At 45.5% G+C, this 15,155-nt stretch overlaps 2 pseudogenes; one reads left to right on the forward strand and one right to left on the reverse strand.

Moving 5' to 3' along the window:
• LOC117071051 lies at positions 1 to 3,483 on the forward strand (annotated as a pseudogene).
• Positions 3,484 to 3,759: 276 nt separating this feature from the next.
• On the reverse strand, positions 3,760 to 5,181 carry LOC117071418 (annotated as a pseudogene).
• Positions 5,182 to 15,155: the final 9,974 nt, after the last annotated feature.

Raw genomic sequence — 15,155 nt, forward strand, 5'->3', positions numbered from 1 at the left:
ATGAGTGAACGTTTGAATGCAGGATCTGAAGAGGAAGTGGTTATATCCCAGTTGATGCCATTGTGAAGGGCCCCCAGTACAAAGACAAAACAGAGCATTCTTGCTCCCTGGCCATCTTGGCATCTGCTCTGGGTTGGGGTCCTTCCCGCACCTAAGGCCAGAAGATGGTGACCACAAAGAAGACAAAATGTCGCTGGAGTCTATCAACTCTAGGCTCCAATTCATCATGAAAAGTGGAAAGTACATCCAGGAGCACAAGCAGACTCTGAAGATGATCAGACAAGGCAAAGCCAAATTGATCATCGTCACCAACTACCAGGCTTTGAAGAAATCCGAAATACAGCACTATGCCATATTGACCAAACTGGTGTCCATCACTGCAGTGCAATAATACTGAATTGGATTATTCACGGTTGCTCATGCCTGTAATCCCAGCACTTTGGGAGGCGGAGACGGACGGATCATTTCAGGTGAGGAGTTCGAGATTAGCCTGGCCAACATGGCGAAAACACATCTCTACTAAAAAAGTACAAAAATTAGCTGGGCATGGTGGTACACGCCTATAATCCCAGCTACTCAGGAGGCTGAGGCAGGAGAATCGCTTGAACCTGTGAGGCAGAGGTTGCAGTGAGCCGAGATCACGCCACTGTATTCCAGCCTGGATGACAGAGCGTGACTCTGTCTCAAAAAAAAGAGAAAAAAGTAGGTTGGGCACTGTGGCTTATGCCTGTAATCCCAGTAGTTTGGGAGGCCAAGGCGGGTGGATCATGAGGTCAGGAGTTCAAGCCCAGCCTGGTCAAGATGGTGAAACCCCGTCTCTATAAAAAAAACAAAAAAGAAAAAAAAAAAAAACAGCCCGGCATGATGGCAGGCACCTCTAATGCCACCTACTGGGGCGGCTGAGGCAGAGAATTGCTTGAACCCAGGAGGCAGAGGTTGCAGTGAGCTGAGATCACGCCACTGCACTCCAGCCTGGGCGACAAAGAGAGATTCCGTTTCAAAAATAATAATAATAATATTGAATTGGGCACAGAATGCAGAAAACAGTACAGACTGTGCACACTGGCTCTCACTGATCCAGGTGATTCTGATGTCATTAGAAGCATGCCAGAATAGACTGGTGAAAAGCAAACCATGCAAAATTTTCCTTTAATTAAATTTATAGAGTTTGTTTTATTTTATATATATATATATATGCGGTTGGGAAGTTGGAAGGAATGTCTGTGGACATCCCAGAGAGAAGACAGGAGAGAGGCAAATCCTGAATATGACTGAAATGGCTAAGAATTATCAAATTTCGTGGAATTTACCTGGAAGTGCCTCAAACAGACTGGATGTGGTGGCTCACATGTGTAATCCCAGCACTTTGGGAGGCCGAGACAGGTGGATCACTTGAGGCCAGGAGTTCAAGACCAGCCTGACCAACATGGTGAAACCCCATCTCTACTGAAAACACAAAAACTTAGCTGGGCAGGGGGCGGGGTGGTACTCAAGAGGCTGAGGCAGGAGAATCACTTCAACCCAGGAGGAGGAGGTTGCAGTGAGCCGAGATCACGCCATTGCACGGCAGCCTGGGCAACAAGTGTGAAACTCTGTCTCAAAAAAAAGAAAGAAAGTGGCTCAAATAAGTGGGTTTTTTTGTTTGTTTGTTTGTTTTTTGACAGAGTCTCGCACGGTTGCCCAGGCTGGAGTACAGCAGTGTGATCTCACTGCAACCTCTGCCTCCCGGGTTCAAGTGATTCTCCTGCCTCAGCCTCCCAAGTAGTTGGGATTACAGGCGTGAGCCACTGCGCCCGGCCGACTTTTTATTTATTTTTTGAGACAGAGTCTCCCTCTGTGATCCAGGCTGAAGTGCAATGCCGAGGTATCAGCTCACTACAACCTCTGCCTCCCAGGTTCAAGTGATTCTCCTGCCTAAGCCTCCTGAGTAGCTGGGACTACAGGTGCACACCACCACAGCTGGCTAATTTTTGCATTTTTAGTAGAGACAGGGTTTCATCATGTTGGCCAGGCTTGTCTCGAACTCCTGACCTGAAGCAATCTACCCCCTCGGCCTCTCAGAGTGCTGGGATTATAGACATGAGTCACAGGCCCTGGCCAAAGGATATGTAATTTTAATATTCATAGATATTACTATGTTTCTTCCCCCAAAATTGTAGCAATTCATGCTCCTAATTCATACACCCACCAACCATATATATGTGTGTTTGTGTCTGTATGAATGCCTATTCCCACACTGTCACCCACACTGAATCTTATCAACTAATTTTTGCCAATCTAATGGGCAGTTCATTTTCGTTTTAATTTCTCCTGATGAATAAAGAGACTGAGTAGCTTTTTTTTTTTTTTTAATGTAGAAAAGCAATGTATTCCATTTTAAACACTTGCACAGTTAGTCATGGAGAGTAACAGGCTTGCTAGTGAAACAGGTCACCCAAAATGGAGATGGCATCAAACTAGTGGTCAAGGACTAACTCCTAAAAAAAAAAAAAAAAAAAAAAAGCAACTTTTATCAAGCATTAATTTAATTTTTAAAACAAATACAAGTTGGCCGGGCACGGTGGCTCAAGCCTGTAATCCCAGCACTTTGGGAGGCCGAGACGGGCGGATCACGAGGTCAGGAGATCGAGACCATCCTGGCTAATACGGTGAAACCCCGTCTCTACTAAAAAATACAAAAAACTAGCCGGGCGACGAGGCGGGCGCCTATAGTCCCAGCTACTCGGGAGGCTGAGACAGGAGAATGGCGTGAACCCGGGAGGCGGAGCTTGCAGTGAGCTGAGATCCGGCTACTGCACTCCAGCCTGGGCGGCAGAGCAAGACTCCGTCTCAAAAAAAAAAAAAAAAATACAAGTTATTGATTCACTCTTCTCAACTTGACAATCTGCCTGTGGTATTACTGTCAGGTAAAAACATACATCTTTACAACTTGATAGTCCCAAGTTAAAAAAAAAAAAAACATTTCACAGAAAGGAAAAAAGCAACATGAAAACAGCTTAAGAAATACACGAACGGCCGGGTGCGGTGGCTCAAGCCTGTAATCCCAGCTCTTTGGGAGGCCGAGACGGGCGGATCACGAGGTCAGGAGATCCAGACCATCCTGGCTAACACGGTGAAACCCCGTCTCTACTAAAAAATACAAAAAACTAGCCGGGTGAGGTGGCAGGCGCCTGTAGTCCCAGCTACATAGGAGGCTGAGGCAGGAGAATGGCGTAAACCCGGGAGGCGGAGCTGGCAGTGAGCTGAGATACGGCCACTGCACCCCAGGGGACAGAGCAAGACTCCCTCTCAAAAAAAAAAAAAAAAGAAAGAAAGAAATACACGAATGAGCAAAAATATATGGGGAAAGAGGAACGTGTAGTTCTGACTTAACTGAAGAAACCAAGAGTAAACTGGTCTACTTGTTTCCTGGTCTACTGGTCTTCATGTGCATCCTGGAAATTCAGGTGTCAAGATTTTCGAGTAGGAATTTATACGATTTGAATCTCCCTTATTTCCTGAATAAAAGGAACATCTTTCAGTATTTATACTTCATGGCTCAGACACCTACCTCATTTGGCTCTATTCCTTACTCACTCTAGCCTTTACTTAAATGAGTCTGAAAAACTTGGGGATATAGCATAAGAAGAAGAATAATCACACATAACATTCCCCTTTCTGTAACTACTTTAGACCTGGTTTTTTTACTACAAATTCCTGAAGAAAATTTCAGTGTAATAAGTCTGTGGATTTGCTGAATCAAGCCCCGCCATTAATATTTAGAAAAACACCCATTGTTTGGGCTAATAGCATTATTAGTGGTACCTATTATATAGAGGGATAGCTGAACAAAGTTTGTGTCTCAAAACCAGTGTTAAATCACTCTCAGGGTTGAGAAGAAAAAAGGGGAGTCTAAAATCACAAGAAGTAAAGATACATCTAAGACTCTATCCTTCTGGATCCACACTCCCTTCAGGGTCTTCACCGTTATAAATGTTCTCTGCCATTTGCCACACTTCCATGATGTTGTTTTCTGATACAGAACAAATCATCCAAGGTTCATTGGGATTCCAGGAGAAATCAGGTATCTTAGCAGTGTGACCATCATGAATAAACAACTCTGGAGGCCCATCTTCTGCATCTTCTGGGGATTGTTCCTCTGCAATTTTACTTAAATCCCAGACATTCAGTATGCAATTAGTACCACTGGAAGCCAAAATAGTCTCATTGTGAGGTGACCACTGAACCTGGAATATTTCATCCTTATGTGACTCAAAGGAATGCAACTTAAGTTTCAGATTTCTCAGATCCCACAAGGCAACAGTCTTGTCAGCTGATCCTGTGGCAAGAGTGAACTCACTGTAAGGACTGAAAAAGAGGTAGTTCACTTCAGCAGTGTGAGCGTCAACTGAGTGGCTTGGTTTGGAAGTATTTTTTAAACGAGTATCCCAAATCGTAAGTTTCTGATCATCAGCAACTGACCCAAACAAAGGCTCATGAAGCAGATGCCAGAAAACATCTTCCACTACTGCTGTATGCCATGTAAGATCGTCTTCCACTTTTCCCTCCTTTGGATGGCACTGATGTCCCACAGGCAGATGGTGTTGTCATCTGAAGCACTAAGTAAGTGCCCACTGAGATTTGGGTTCCATGAAAGCCTATAGCCTTCCTTCTGATGTCCATGGAGATGCAAGTCTAGGTTGCACTCTCCAGAAGGATCTGGTTTAGAAGGATGTTTTGTATAGTCAAAGACAAGAACATCACTGGAAGGAGTCTTTGTTGCAATGATACATGGGTTCTGGGGCGTATAACGGGCCCTGTTTACCTCTCCTTCATGGTTGATCTTGATTTCTATTTCAATTTTTCCACTAACTGAATCAAAACCTCCAAACTCTCCTTTCTCACTGTCATAGTGTGATGTATCAAACTGAGCATTATCATTAGGGGTTGCACACTGGCTATAACAAGATGATTTTGTTCATCCGAAGTATGTGTCCCCAGGACAAGTTGGTGAATGCTGAAATCTTTTGCTTCTGGTCTAGTTTCATCTGGAAGCCACTGGGCAGTTAGGCTGGGCCACCGCAGAGCATGGGTCATCACAAAATTGTAAAGAAAAGGGGTGTTCTTTTTCCGTATTTTGTACTCATCGTTGATCACTCATTCTTTCAAAGTGTCATCGAAAGCTGGTTCCTTGACGGCCATGGCAGGCAGGCGAATCGGAGGAACCCAGGGGTCTAGTACTGCGGGAGGGGTGGGAAGGCTGCGTGGGTAGCTTTTATTAGACTTAGTTACCATTCAGAATTGCTTGTCTGCCTTTTGTCTGTTTATATTATTTGCCTATTTTTCTATTGAGTTGTCAACTTTTTCTTCCAATACTAGGTCTTTGTATATTAGAAAATTCATCCATTGATGGTATGTATGCAAATATTTTCTACCAACTTTATTATTTGTGTTTATGCGGCTTTTTTCATCCAAAAGATTTTATTTTTGTGTAATAATATTTTATTTATAGATTCTGGGCTATTTTGCTTAAGAAGCGCATCCCCATGGCCGGGCGCGGTGGCTCAAGCCTGTAATCCCAGCACTTTGGGAGGCCGAGATGGGTGGATCACGAGGTCAGGAGATCGAGACCATCCTGGCTAACACAGTGAAACCCCGTCTCTACTAAAAATACAAAAAACTAGCCGGGTGAGGTGGCGGGCGCCTGTAGTCCTAGCTACTCCGGAGGCTGAGGCAGGAGAATGGCGTAAACCCGGGAGGCGGAGCTTGCAGTGAGCTGAGATCCGGCCACTGCACTCCAGCCCGGGCGACAGAGCAAGACTCCGTCTCAAAAAAAAAAAAAAAAAGAAGCGCATCCCCAGGTCAGGCATGGGGGCTCACCCCTATAATCCCAGCACTTTGGGAGGCCGATACGGGCAGATCACGAAGTCAAGAGATCGAGACCAAGATCGCGCCATTGCACTCCAGCCTTGGTAATAGAGCAAGACTCTGTCTCAAAAAAAAAAAAAAAAAAAAAAATTAAGCACATCCCTATCCCAAGATTTATAGAGTCCTAAATTTTCTTCTGTTTTTTTGTTTGTTTTTTTGTTTGTTTTGTTTTGTTTTGTTTTGAGATGGAGTTTCACTCTTGTTGCCCAGGCTGGAGTGCAATGTGCCATCTCGGCTCATTGCAACCTCTGCCTCCGGGGTTCAAGCAATTCTCCTAACTCAGCCTCCCAAGTAGGTGGGATTACAGGCATGCACCACCACGCCCAGCTAATTTTGTATTTTTAGTAGAGACGGGGTTTCGCCATGTTGGTCAAGCCAGTCTTGAACTCCTGACCTTAGGTGATCCACCCGCCTCGGCCTCCCAAAGTGCTGAGATTATAGGCATAAGCCACTGCACCTGGCTTTCTTCTAACATTTTTATAGTTTTGTTATGCTCATTTATATCTTTATTCCATCTGAAATTTACTTTTGCACATGGTATGCAATAATAATCTAGGTTTATTTATCTTTTCTTTTTTGTTGTTTGTTTGTTTTTGAGACAGGGTCTCCCTCTGTCACCCAAGCAGGAGTGCGGTGGCACAATCACAGCTCACTCTACAGCCCCGACTTTGCGGGCTCAGGTGATTCTCCCACTTCAACATCCCAAGTTGCTGGGACTAAACATAAACCTTACCTAAACAAAATCTTAAAACCTCTGAGGCCAACAAAAACTGCTCTGCTCCAATTTAGATTAATCATCCTATCCTCTATATTACTTATAAATTTATTCTATTGGAAACCTACTTTACATCAGCATAAGAGAAAAGCCTCACTAGCTTCCCCCTTTCTCTCATTCCACCCTACTTCTAAGAACTTCACTTACAGCCCCTTATTCACTGTTATCCTCCCACTCTTCTCCCCAGGGCCACAGTAGGGTCATCACAACTACCTCAGCCCCTCCAGTGAAAGAAACACTTCCCAGCTGGGCAGTGACTCACGCCTGTAATCCCAGCAGTTTGGGAGGCTGAGGTAGGCAGATCACCTGAGGTCAGGAATTCAAGACCAGCCTGGCCAATATAGTAAAACCCCATCTCTACTAAACATAAAAAAATTAACCGAGTGTCGTGGTGTGTGCCTGTAATCCCAGCTACTTGGGGGCTGCGACAGGAGAATCGCTTGAACCCAGGAGGCAGAGGTTGCAGTGAGCCGAGATCGTGCCATTGCACTCGTGTGTGCTCCTTACTTGACCTGAGGCTAAGGCTCCTGGAGAGTTAGGTCCTAGAGGTTCTTAGACTAAAGAAGTCTTGAGCCTCTTTTCTCTTAGGATGTGTTGTTATAGTACCCAGCTGTAGGTGGTGGAAGACTGTATGGGGTGAGACTAAGTAACTTGGGTACTGATCCATTATTTTCTGACGTTGTAAGATACTGATAATTTCTGGCCTGATACCCAAAACAGATCTCATTGTATTCTCCACTTAGTGAATCCAAATACCAAGAGCTGAATTTTCCTGGGGATAGAACTCACATAGCCTGAAGTGTGAAATGAGGCAAAGGCAAGGCAGCCTAGACTCCTGGGTCTCCAGGACAGCTTTGTCTCCACTCTCTGTTGCAAATTATATAGGGAAGGGAGCTTATGGTATGGAAGGCCAGGTATTAGTCTTCTAGGTCTGCTATAACAAAATATCACAGACAGGGTGACTTAAACAACAGAAACTTATTTTCTCAGAGTTCTGCAGGCTGGAAGGCTAAGAGCAACATGCTAGCAGGATTGGAAACCAACCTGAGGTCCCTCTTCATGGTTTGCAGATGGTAGCTTCTCATTGTGCCCTCACATGGCCTTTCCTTTGTGCCCACATATTCCTGGTGTTTCTTCTCTTCTTATAAGAACGCTAATCACACTGGGTGCAGTGGCTTATGCCTGTAATCTCAGCACTTTGGGAGGCCGAGGCAGGTGGATCACGAGGTCAGGAGTTCGAGACCAGCCTGGCCAACAGGGTGAAACCCCATCTCTACTAAAAATACAAAAATTAGCCTGGCATGGTGGCCCATGCCGGTAATCCCAGCTAGTCAGGAGGCTGAGACAATCACTTGAGCCCGGGAGACTGAGGTTGCAGTGAGTCGAGATCGCTCCATTGCACTCCAGCCTGGAAAACAAGAGCCAGACTCCGTCTCAAAAAATAAAAATAAAATAAAATAAAATAAAAACGCTAATCAGGACAGGCACAGTGGCTCATGCCTGTAATCCCAGCACTTTGGAAGGCCGAGGCAGGCGGACCACCTGTGGTCAGGAGTTCGAGACCAGCCTGGCCAACATGGAGAAACCCCATCTCTACTAAAAATACAAAAACTAGCCAGGCGTGGTGGTGTATGCCTGTAGTCCCAGCTACTCAGTAGGCTGAGGCAGGAGAATCCCACAAACGCAGTGAGCAGAGATCACGCCACTGCACTCCAGCCTGGGCAACAGAGCAAGACTCTTGTTTCAAACAAACAAACAAATAAAACACCAATCAAATTGGATTAGGGCCCTACCCTCATGATATCATTTAACTTAATTACCTCCTTAAAGGCCTATCTTCAAATACAATCACATTGGGAGTTACGGCTTCAACATATGAATTGGGGGTTAAAGGAAACACTTTCACTCATTTTTGTTTCTTTGTTTGTTTGTTTTTGTTTTCTTTAGACAGGGTCTTGCTCTCTCACCCAGGCTGGAATGTTGTGAGCCTTGACCTCCTGGGCTCAAGCAATCCTCCCACCTCAGCCTCCTGAGTAGCCGGGACTACAGAAGAGGGCCACCACACCCAGCTAATTTTTGTATGTTTAGTATACCCTGTCTTTCTTTTAAAAAACATTGTAAGTTACTTATTTTTCCTCAATATAAAAGTATTCATGCCGGAAAAAAAAAATCAGTTGTTAAGCTTCTTCTCTTTTTTATAATTTTGTTTTTGTCTTTTGAGACTGTCTCACTCAGTCACCCAGGCTGGAGGGCAGTGGCTTGATCTCCTCTCACTGCAACCTCTGCCTCCCAGGTTCAAGTGATTCTCCTGACTCAGCCACCAGAGTAGCTGGGATTACAGGAACCCGCCATCACGCCCGGCTAATTTTTGTATTTTTTCGTAGAATGGGGTTTTGCCACGTTGGCCAAGCTGGTCTCAAACTCCTGAGCTCAACCAATCCACCCACTTCGGCCTCCCAAAGTGCTGGGATTACAAGGCATGAGCCACCACCTTGCCACCTGTCTTTAAAAAAAGAAAGAAAGGCCAGGCACAGTGGCTCACACCTGTAATCCCAACACTTTGGGAGGCCGAGGTGGGTGGATCACATGAGGTCAGGAGTTCACGACCAGCCTGACCAACACAACGAAACCCCGTCTCTACTGAAAATACAAAAATTAGCCAGGCGCAGTGGTGCACACCTGTAATCTCAGCTACTCTGGAGGCTGAGACACGGAGAATCTCTTGAACCCAGGAGGCAGAGGTTGCAGTGAGCCAAGATCATGCCATTGCACTCCCGCCTCGGCGACAGTGAGACTCTGTTTCCAAAAAAAAAAAAAAGTAAAATTAACCGGGTATGGTGGCATGCACCTGTAGTCCCAGCTACTCAGAAGGCTGAGGTGGGAGGACTGCTCAAACCTGGTAATTAGAGGCTGCAGCAAGCCATCCATGATAACATGACTGCACTCCAGCCTGGGTGACAGAGTTACACTGTCTGAAAAGAAGACAAAAAGAAAAGAAAAAAAAAAAAAGAAAACAGATGAGACAGTGGAGCAAAGCTTCTGCTTTTCCTTTGTAAGCCAGCAAATGCTACCCTATGGAAGGGAAAGGACAGGAAGAGAAAAGTACTGTCCAGCTCCACTGAATCTGTAGCAACGGCATGACATTCAGGTAAAAGATATCTAATATGGCTGGGCACGGTGGCTCATGCCTGTAATCCCAACACTTTGGGAGGCCGAGGCGGGTCCATCATCTGAGGTCAGGAGTTTGAGACCAGCCTGGTCAATATGGTGAAACCCCGTTTCTACTAAAAATCCAAAAGTTAGCTGGGCATGGTGGTGCGTGCCTGTAGTAGTCCCAGCTACTCGGGAGGCTGAGGCAGGAGAATCGCTTGAACCCGGGAGGTGGAGGTTGCAGTGAGCTGAGATTGCACCACTGCACTCCAGCCTGGGTGACAGAGTAAGACTCCATCTCAAAAAAAAAAAAAAAAAAAAAAATCTAGTGTTGAGTTGGGAGAGATGAGACTAAACCTCATGTTCATATATTTGAATTGGATGCCAAAAAAAAAAAAAATTCGACCCGGCGTGGTGACTCACGCCTGTAATCCCAGCACTTTGGGAGGCTGAGGCAGGCGGTTTACCTGAGGTCAGGAATTCAAGACCAGCCTGGCCAACAGGGTGAAACCCTGCCTCTACAACAATACAAAAATTAGCTGGGCATAATGCAGGTGCCTGTAATCCCCAGCTACTCGGGAGGCTGAGACAGGAGAATCGCTTGAACCTAGAAGGCAGAGATTGTAGTGAGCTGAGATTGTGCCACTGCACTCCAGTCTGGGTGACAGAGAAGACTCCGTCACAAAAAATAAATAAATAAAATAAACGAAAATTCACCAACATAAAGATGATATTTAAATCTGTATATGTGAGAAGGAACAAGTCCTAACTGCATCACAAACAGTTTCCTAAGAGCGGCTCCTGAATGTTACTTCTTTGTATCTTATTTTTGTATCTGAATGTTACTTCCTTGTATACTTATTGGCCTGTATTACAGGCTTTCACTTGTTAATTGAGTTCTCTCTTACGTAATTTGGCATTTCTACCACCAGATGGAGATGTCCCACTGTCTTTCATTTACTCATTGTCCAACGAGAGGCTCTTAAAAGAATTTGGGGGTGGGGGGAGGGGTCAGGTTATGTCCTTCTACTAGTTATACAAATAAGCACTTGCCTTCATGTTGAAAAGCGAAAAGAATTTGGAGGGGGAGGGTAAGAGGTCAGGCAGTGGCTGCCTCTTCCTCCCTATTTGTTTTCTTAGTCGTTTGGTTTCCATGGGAATCCATGTTTGAGCAGCAACTCTGAATCCATTTACTGCCCCTCCAGGCTTGGGGCTGAGCCCAGAGACAAGCTGTGAAGAACAGCAGATGGGTAGAAAGAAGGGGGAGATTTATTTGGTAAATTTGGATAGCAAAAGAGGCCAACAGGTGCCGGGGGAGGAGTAGTGAGGTGGAGTGCACGAATGCACGAAGGAATGTGAAAGGCAGACAATGTTTTTTAGTTCACATAAAATTTGGGAACATTAAAATAGTTTCCAAAACTCTTCAGTCAGGGATACGCTATTCTGTCCCCATAGATGATCATCTTAGGACACACTCTGGGTCTTGTATATTACCAGGTCCTCCCTATCTCTTATCCAGAAAAAATCAACAGGCTTCAACCTGTAAAATCAACAGGGCTCACACCTGTAATCCTGACATTTTGGGAGGACTAAGCAGGAGGATCACTTGAGCCTAGGAGTTCGAGACCAACCTGGGCAATAGAAGGAGATCCCATCTCCACAAAAAAAAAAAAAATAATAAGCTGGGCATCATGGCTCACGCCTATAAGTCCCAATTACTCTGAAGGTTATAGTGGGAGGATTGCCTTAGCCAGGAGTTCAAGGCCACAGTGAGCCGTTATCTTTTTGCCAGCCTGGGCAACAGAGCAAGACCCTGTCTCAACAAAACAAAACAAAACAAAAAGGTCAGCAGACAAGTGTCAGAACCTGCCCAAGTTTCTCCTCATGTGTCCTCCTGTTCCAAAAGCCCTTTGGAGTAAGAGGAGAACTCCAAGGAAAGAACTCCACTGCATTCCCCAGGCAAAGTGCCACATACAGTAAGCTCTCAGTAAAATATTGGTTGAATGAATGAATGAGCAATAAGAATCAGATGGCCTTGACTAGCCTTACTTAGTTCCAGCTTGAGATAACAAACTCAGCACAAAGAAAAATAATCTATTCTGTCATCAAAATCATGAGAATGTGAATGTTTTCATTCACAGATTGAGTCATTCAAAGAATGATGAGGGTGTTTTGTTGTTGTTGTTCTGCTTAAATCAGATGTTTTTCATACTTGCATTACTAATACCCTAGTTTCTAAGAGTATTTGCATTTCAGTTTGTGACAATATTCGGGTATCCATTCACAGATAGCAGTTGATCTACATATGAACAGCTTTCTACCTTGAGATGGAATCAAGTCTTCCCTCTAATTCCTTACCCACCAGCCCCACTCTTCCTCTTCACTTTCTGACCCGCTACCCTGTTTAATTATCATTCTGCAGTTATCTTGTTTATTTGCTTACATTTTTATTGCTTGTCACTTCTATGAATGATAGATGACAACTTCTTTCTTTCTTCCTCACTAAGTCTTCTGTAAGTTTTATCGTCTAAATGTTCATCTTACATCTTACTTTTTTTTTTTTTTCTTTTGAGGCAAAGTCTCGCTCTCTCGCATGGCTGGAGTGCAGTGGCGCCATCTTGGCTCACCTCAACCTCCGCCTCCCAGATTCAAGTGATTCTCCTGCCTCAGCCTCCTGAATAGCTGGGATTACAGGTGTGCACCACCACAACCAGCTATTTTTGTATTTTTAGTAGAGGCGGATTTTCACCATGTTGGCCAGGGTGGTCTCGATCTTCTGACCTCGTGATCCACCCCTCTCGGCCTTCCAAAGTGCTGGGATTACAGGCGTGAGCCACCGCGACAGGCCCTTAACATTATTTTGAAATCCACAATTTAAGTGACTTCTGCCGGGTGCGGTGGCTCACGCCTGTAATCCCAGCACTTTGGGAGGCCAAGACCGGCGCATCACGAGGTCAGGAGATCGACACCATCCTAGCTAACACGGTGAAACCCCGTCTCTACTAAAAAATACAAAAAATTAGCCAGGCATGGTGGTGGGAGCCTGTAGTCCCAACTACTCGGGAAGCTGAGGCAGGAGAATGGCGTAAACCCGGGAGGCGGAGTTTGCAGTGAGCTGAGATCCAGCCACTGCACTCTAGCCTGGGCGACACAGCGAGACTCCGACTCAGAAAAAAAAAAAGTGACTTCTTCATGACTCTAATTTAATCTGCTCTGCTCACCCTCCTGCCCTCCAATTGGAAATGGCCTTTCCTTCCTCTGAACTTGTGCGCAGTTGATCCGCATTGCTTATAGCACTCACCTCTTGTTCTCTATGCAGAACAGTATAATAATATTAACTATCAAATGTTGTGAACTTGGTGGCTGGGCACAGTGGCTCATGCCTGTAATCCCAGCACTTTGGGAGGCCAAGGCAGGTGGATTACCTGAGGTCACGAGTTCAAGACCAGCCTGGATTAGCCAGGCATGGTGGGGGGTGCCTGTAATCCCAGCTACTAAGGAGGCTGAGGCAGGAGAATCATTTGAACCCTGGAGGTGAAGGTTGCAGTGAGCTGAGATCCTGCCGTTGCACTCCAGCTTGGGGGCCAAGAGCAAGACCCTGTCTCAAAAAAAAAAAAAAAAAAAAAAAAATGTAGTGAACTTGGGAGGTTGACCAGACACTGGACTGAATGCCTTAACCGAGTTTTGCTAAATCCACCACAATCCTATGAAGTAGGTGCTATTACCCTAATTGTGTATATGAAGAAACTGAGGCACAAATAAAATGCCCAAGGTCATGCAGTTGCTATGTGGTGAAGGTAATTTAACCTCAAAAAGTTACACAGCAGAATCTACATTGTCTTTAGAGCATAAACTTTGTTGTAAAATAAATGTGTTAGAGCCTTGGTTCCGTTAAGTGAAGGGTGCATAATCTTCAGCAAGTTGTTAGCCTCTTTAAGCCTCAATTTCCTAACTGATAAAATGAGAATAATAATATAACTAAGATTACTGTACGGCATGTGGAACTATAAGTCCAATTAAACCTCCCTTTCTTCCCAGTCTTGAGCATGTCTTTATCAGCAGCATGAAAATGGACTAATACATCTCTCGATATTGAATTTTTAAAAATTATTCCTCCATGGCCGGGCGCGGTGGCTCAAGCCTGTAATCCCAGCACTTTGGGAGGCCGAGACGGGCGGATCACAAGGTCAGGAGATCGAGACCATCCTGGCGAACACAGTGAAACCCCGTCTCTACTAAAAATACAAAAAACTGGGCCGGGCGCGGTGGCTCAAGCCTGTAATCCCAGCACTTTGGGAGGCCGAGATGGGTGGATCACGAGGTCAGGAGATCGAGACCATCCTGACTAACACGGTGAAACCCCGTCTCTACTAAAAAATACAAAAAAAAAACTAGCCGGGCGTGGTGGCAGGCGCCTGTAGTCCCAGCTACTCAGGAGGCTGAGGCAGGAGAATGGCGTGAACCCAGGAGGCGGAGCTTGCAGTGAGCTGAGATCCGGCCACTGCACTCCAGCCTGGGCGACAGAGCAAGACTCCGTCTCAAAAAAAAAAAATAAATAAAAAATAAAAAAAACTAGCGGGGCGAGGTGGCGGGCGCCTGTAGTCCCAGCCACTTGGGAGGCTGAGGCAGGAGAATGGCGGGAACCGGGAGGCGGAGCTTGCAGTGAGCTGAGATCTGGCCACTGCACTCCAGCCTGGGCGACAGAGCAAGACTCCGCCTCAAAAAAAAAAAAAATTCAGTGTCTTCTCATTATATTCAAATTTGTTAGTATAGCATAAATGGTCTTTTACACTTGCCCCAAATTTCTTTTTTTTTTTTTTTTTTTTTTTTTTGAGGCAGAGTCTCGCTCTGTCGCCCGGACTGGAGTGCAGTGGCCAGATCTCAGCTCACTGCAAGCTCCGCCTCCCGGGTTTACGCCATTCTCCTGCCTCAGCCTCCCGAGTAGCTGGGACTACAGGCGCCGGCCACCTCGCCCGGCTAGTTTTTGTATTTTTAGTAGAGACGGGGTTTCACCGTGTTAGCCGGGACGGTCTCGATCTCCTGACCTCGTGATCCGCCCGTCTCGGCCTCCCAAAGTGCTGGGATTACAGGCTTGAGCCACCGCGCCCGGCCGCCCCAAATTTCTTTTCAAATTTTTTTTCCCTATACATTTCTACTCTTTTTTTCTTCTTCTTCTTCTTCTTCTTTTTTTTTTTTTTTTTTTTTGAGACAGAGTCTTGCTCTATCTCCCAGGCTGAAATGCAGTGGCCTAATCATAGCTCACTGCAGCCTCAACCACTTGGGCTCAAGGAATTCTCCCACCTCAGCCTCCCAAACAGCTGGG

This window comes from Trachypithecus francoisi, unplaced genomic scaffold (genome assembly GCF_009764315.1).
Source record: "Trachypithecus francoisi isolate TF-2019V2 unplaced genomic scaffold, Tfra_2.0 Lachesis_group3, whole genome shotgun sequence".
Classification (NCBI taxonomy): Eukaryota; Metazoa; Chordata; class Mammalia; order Primates; family Cercopithecidae; genus Trachypithecus; species Trachypithecus francoisi.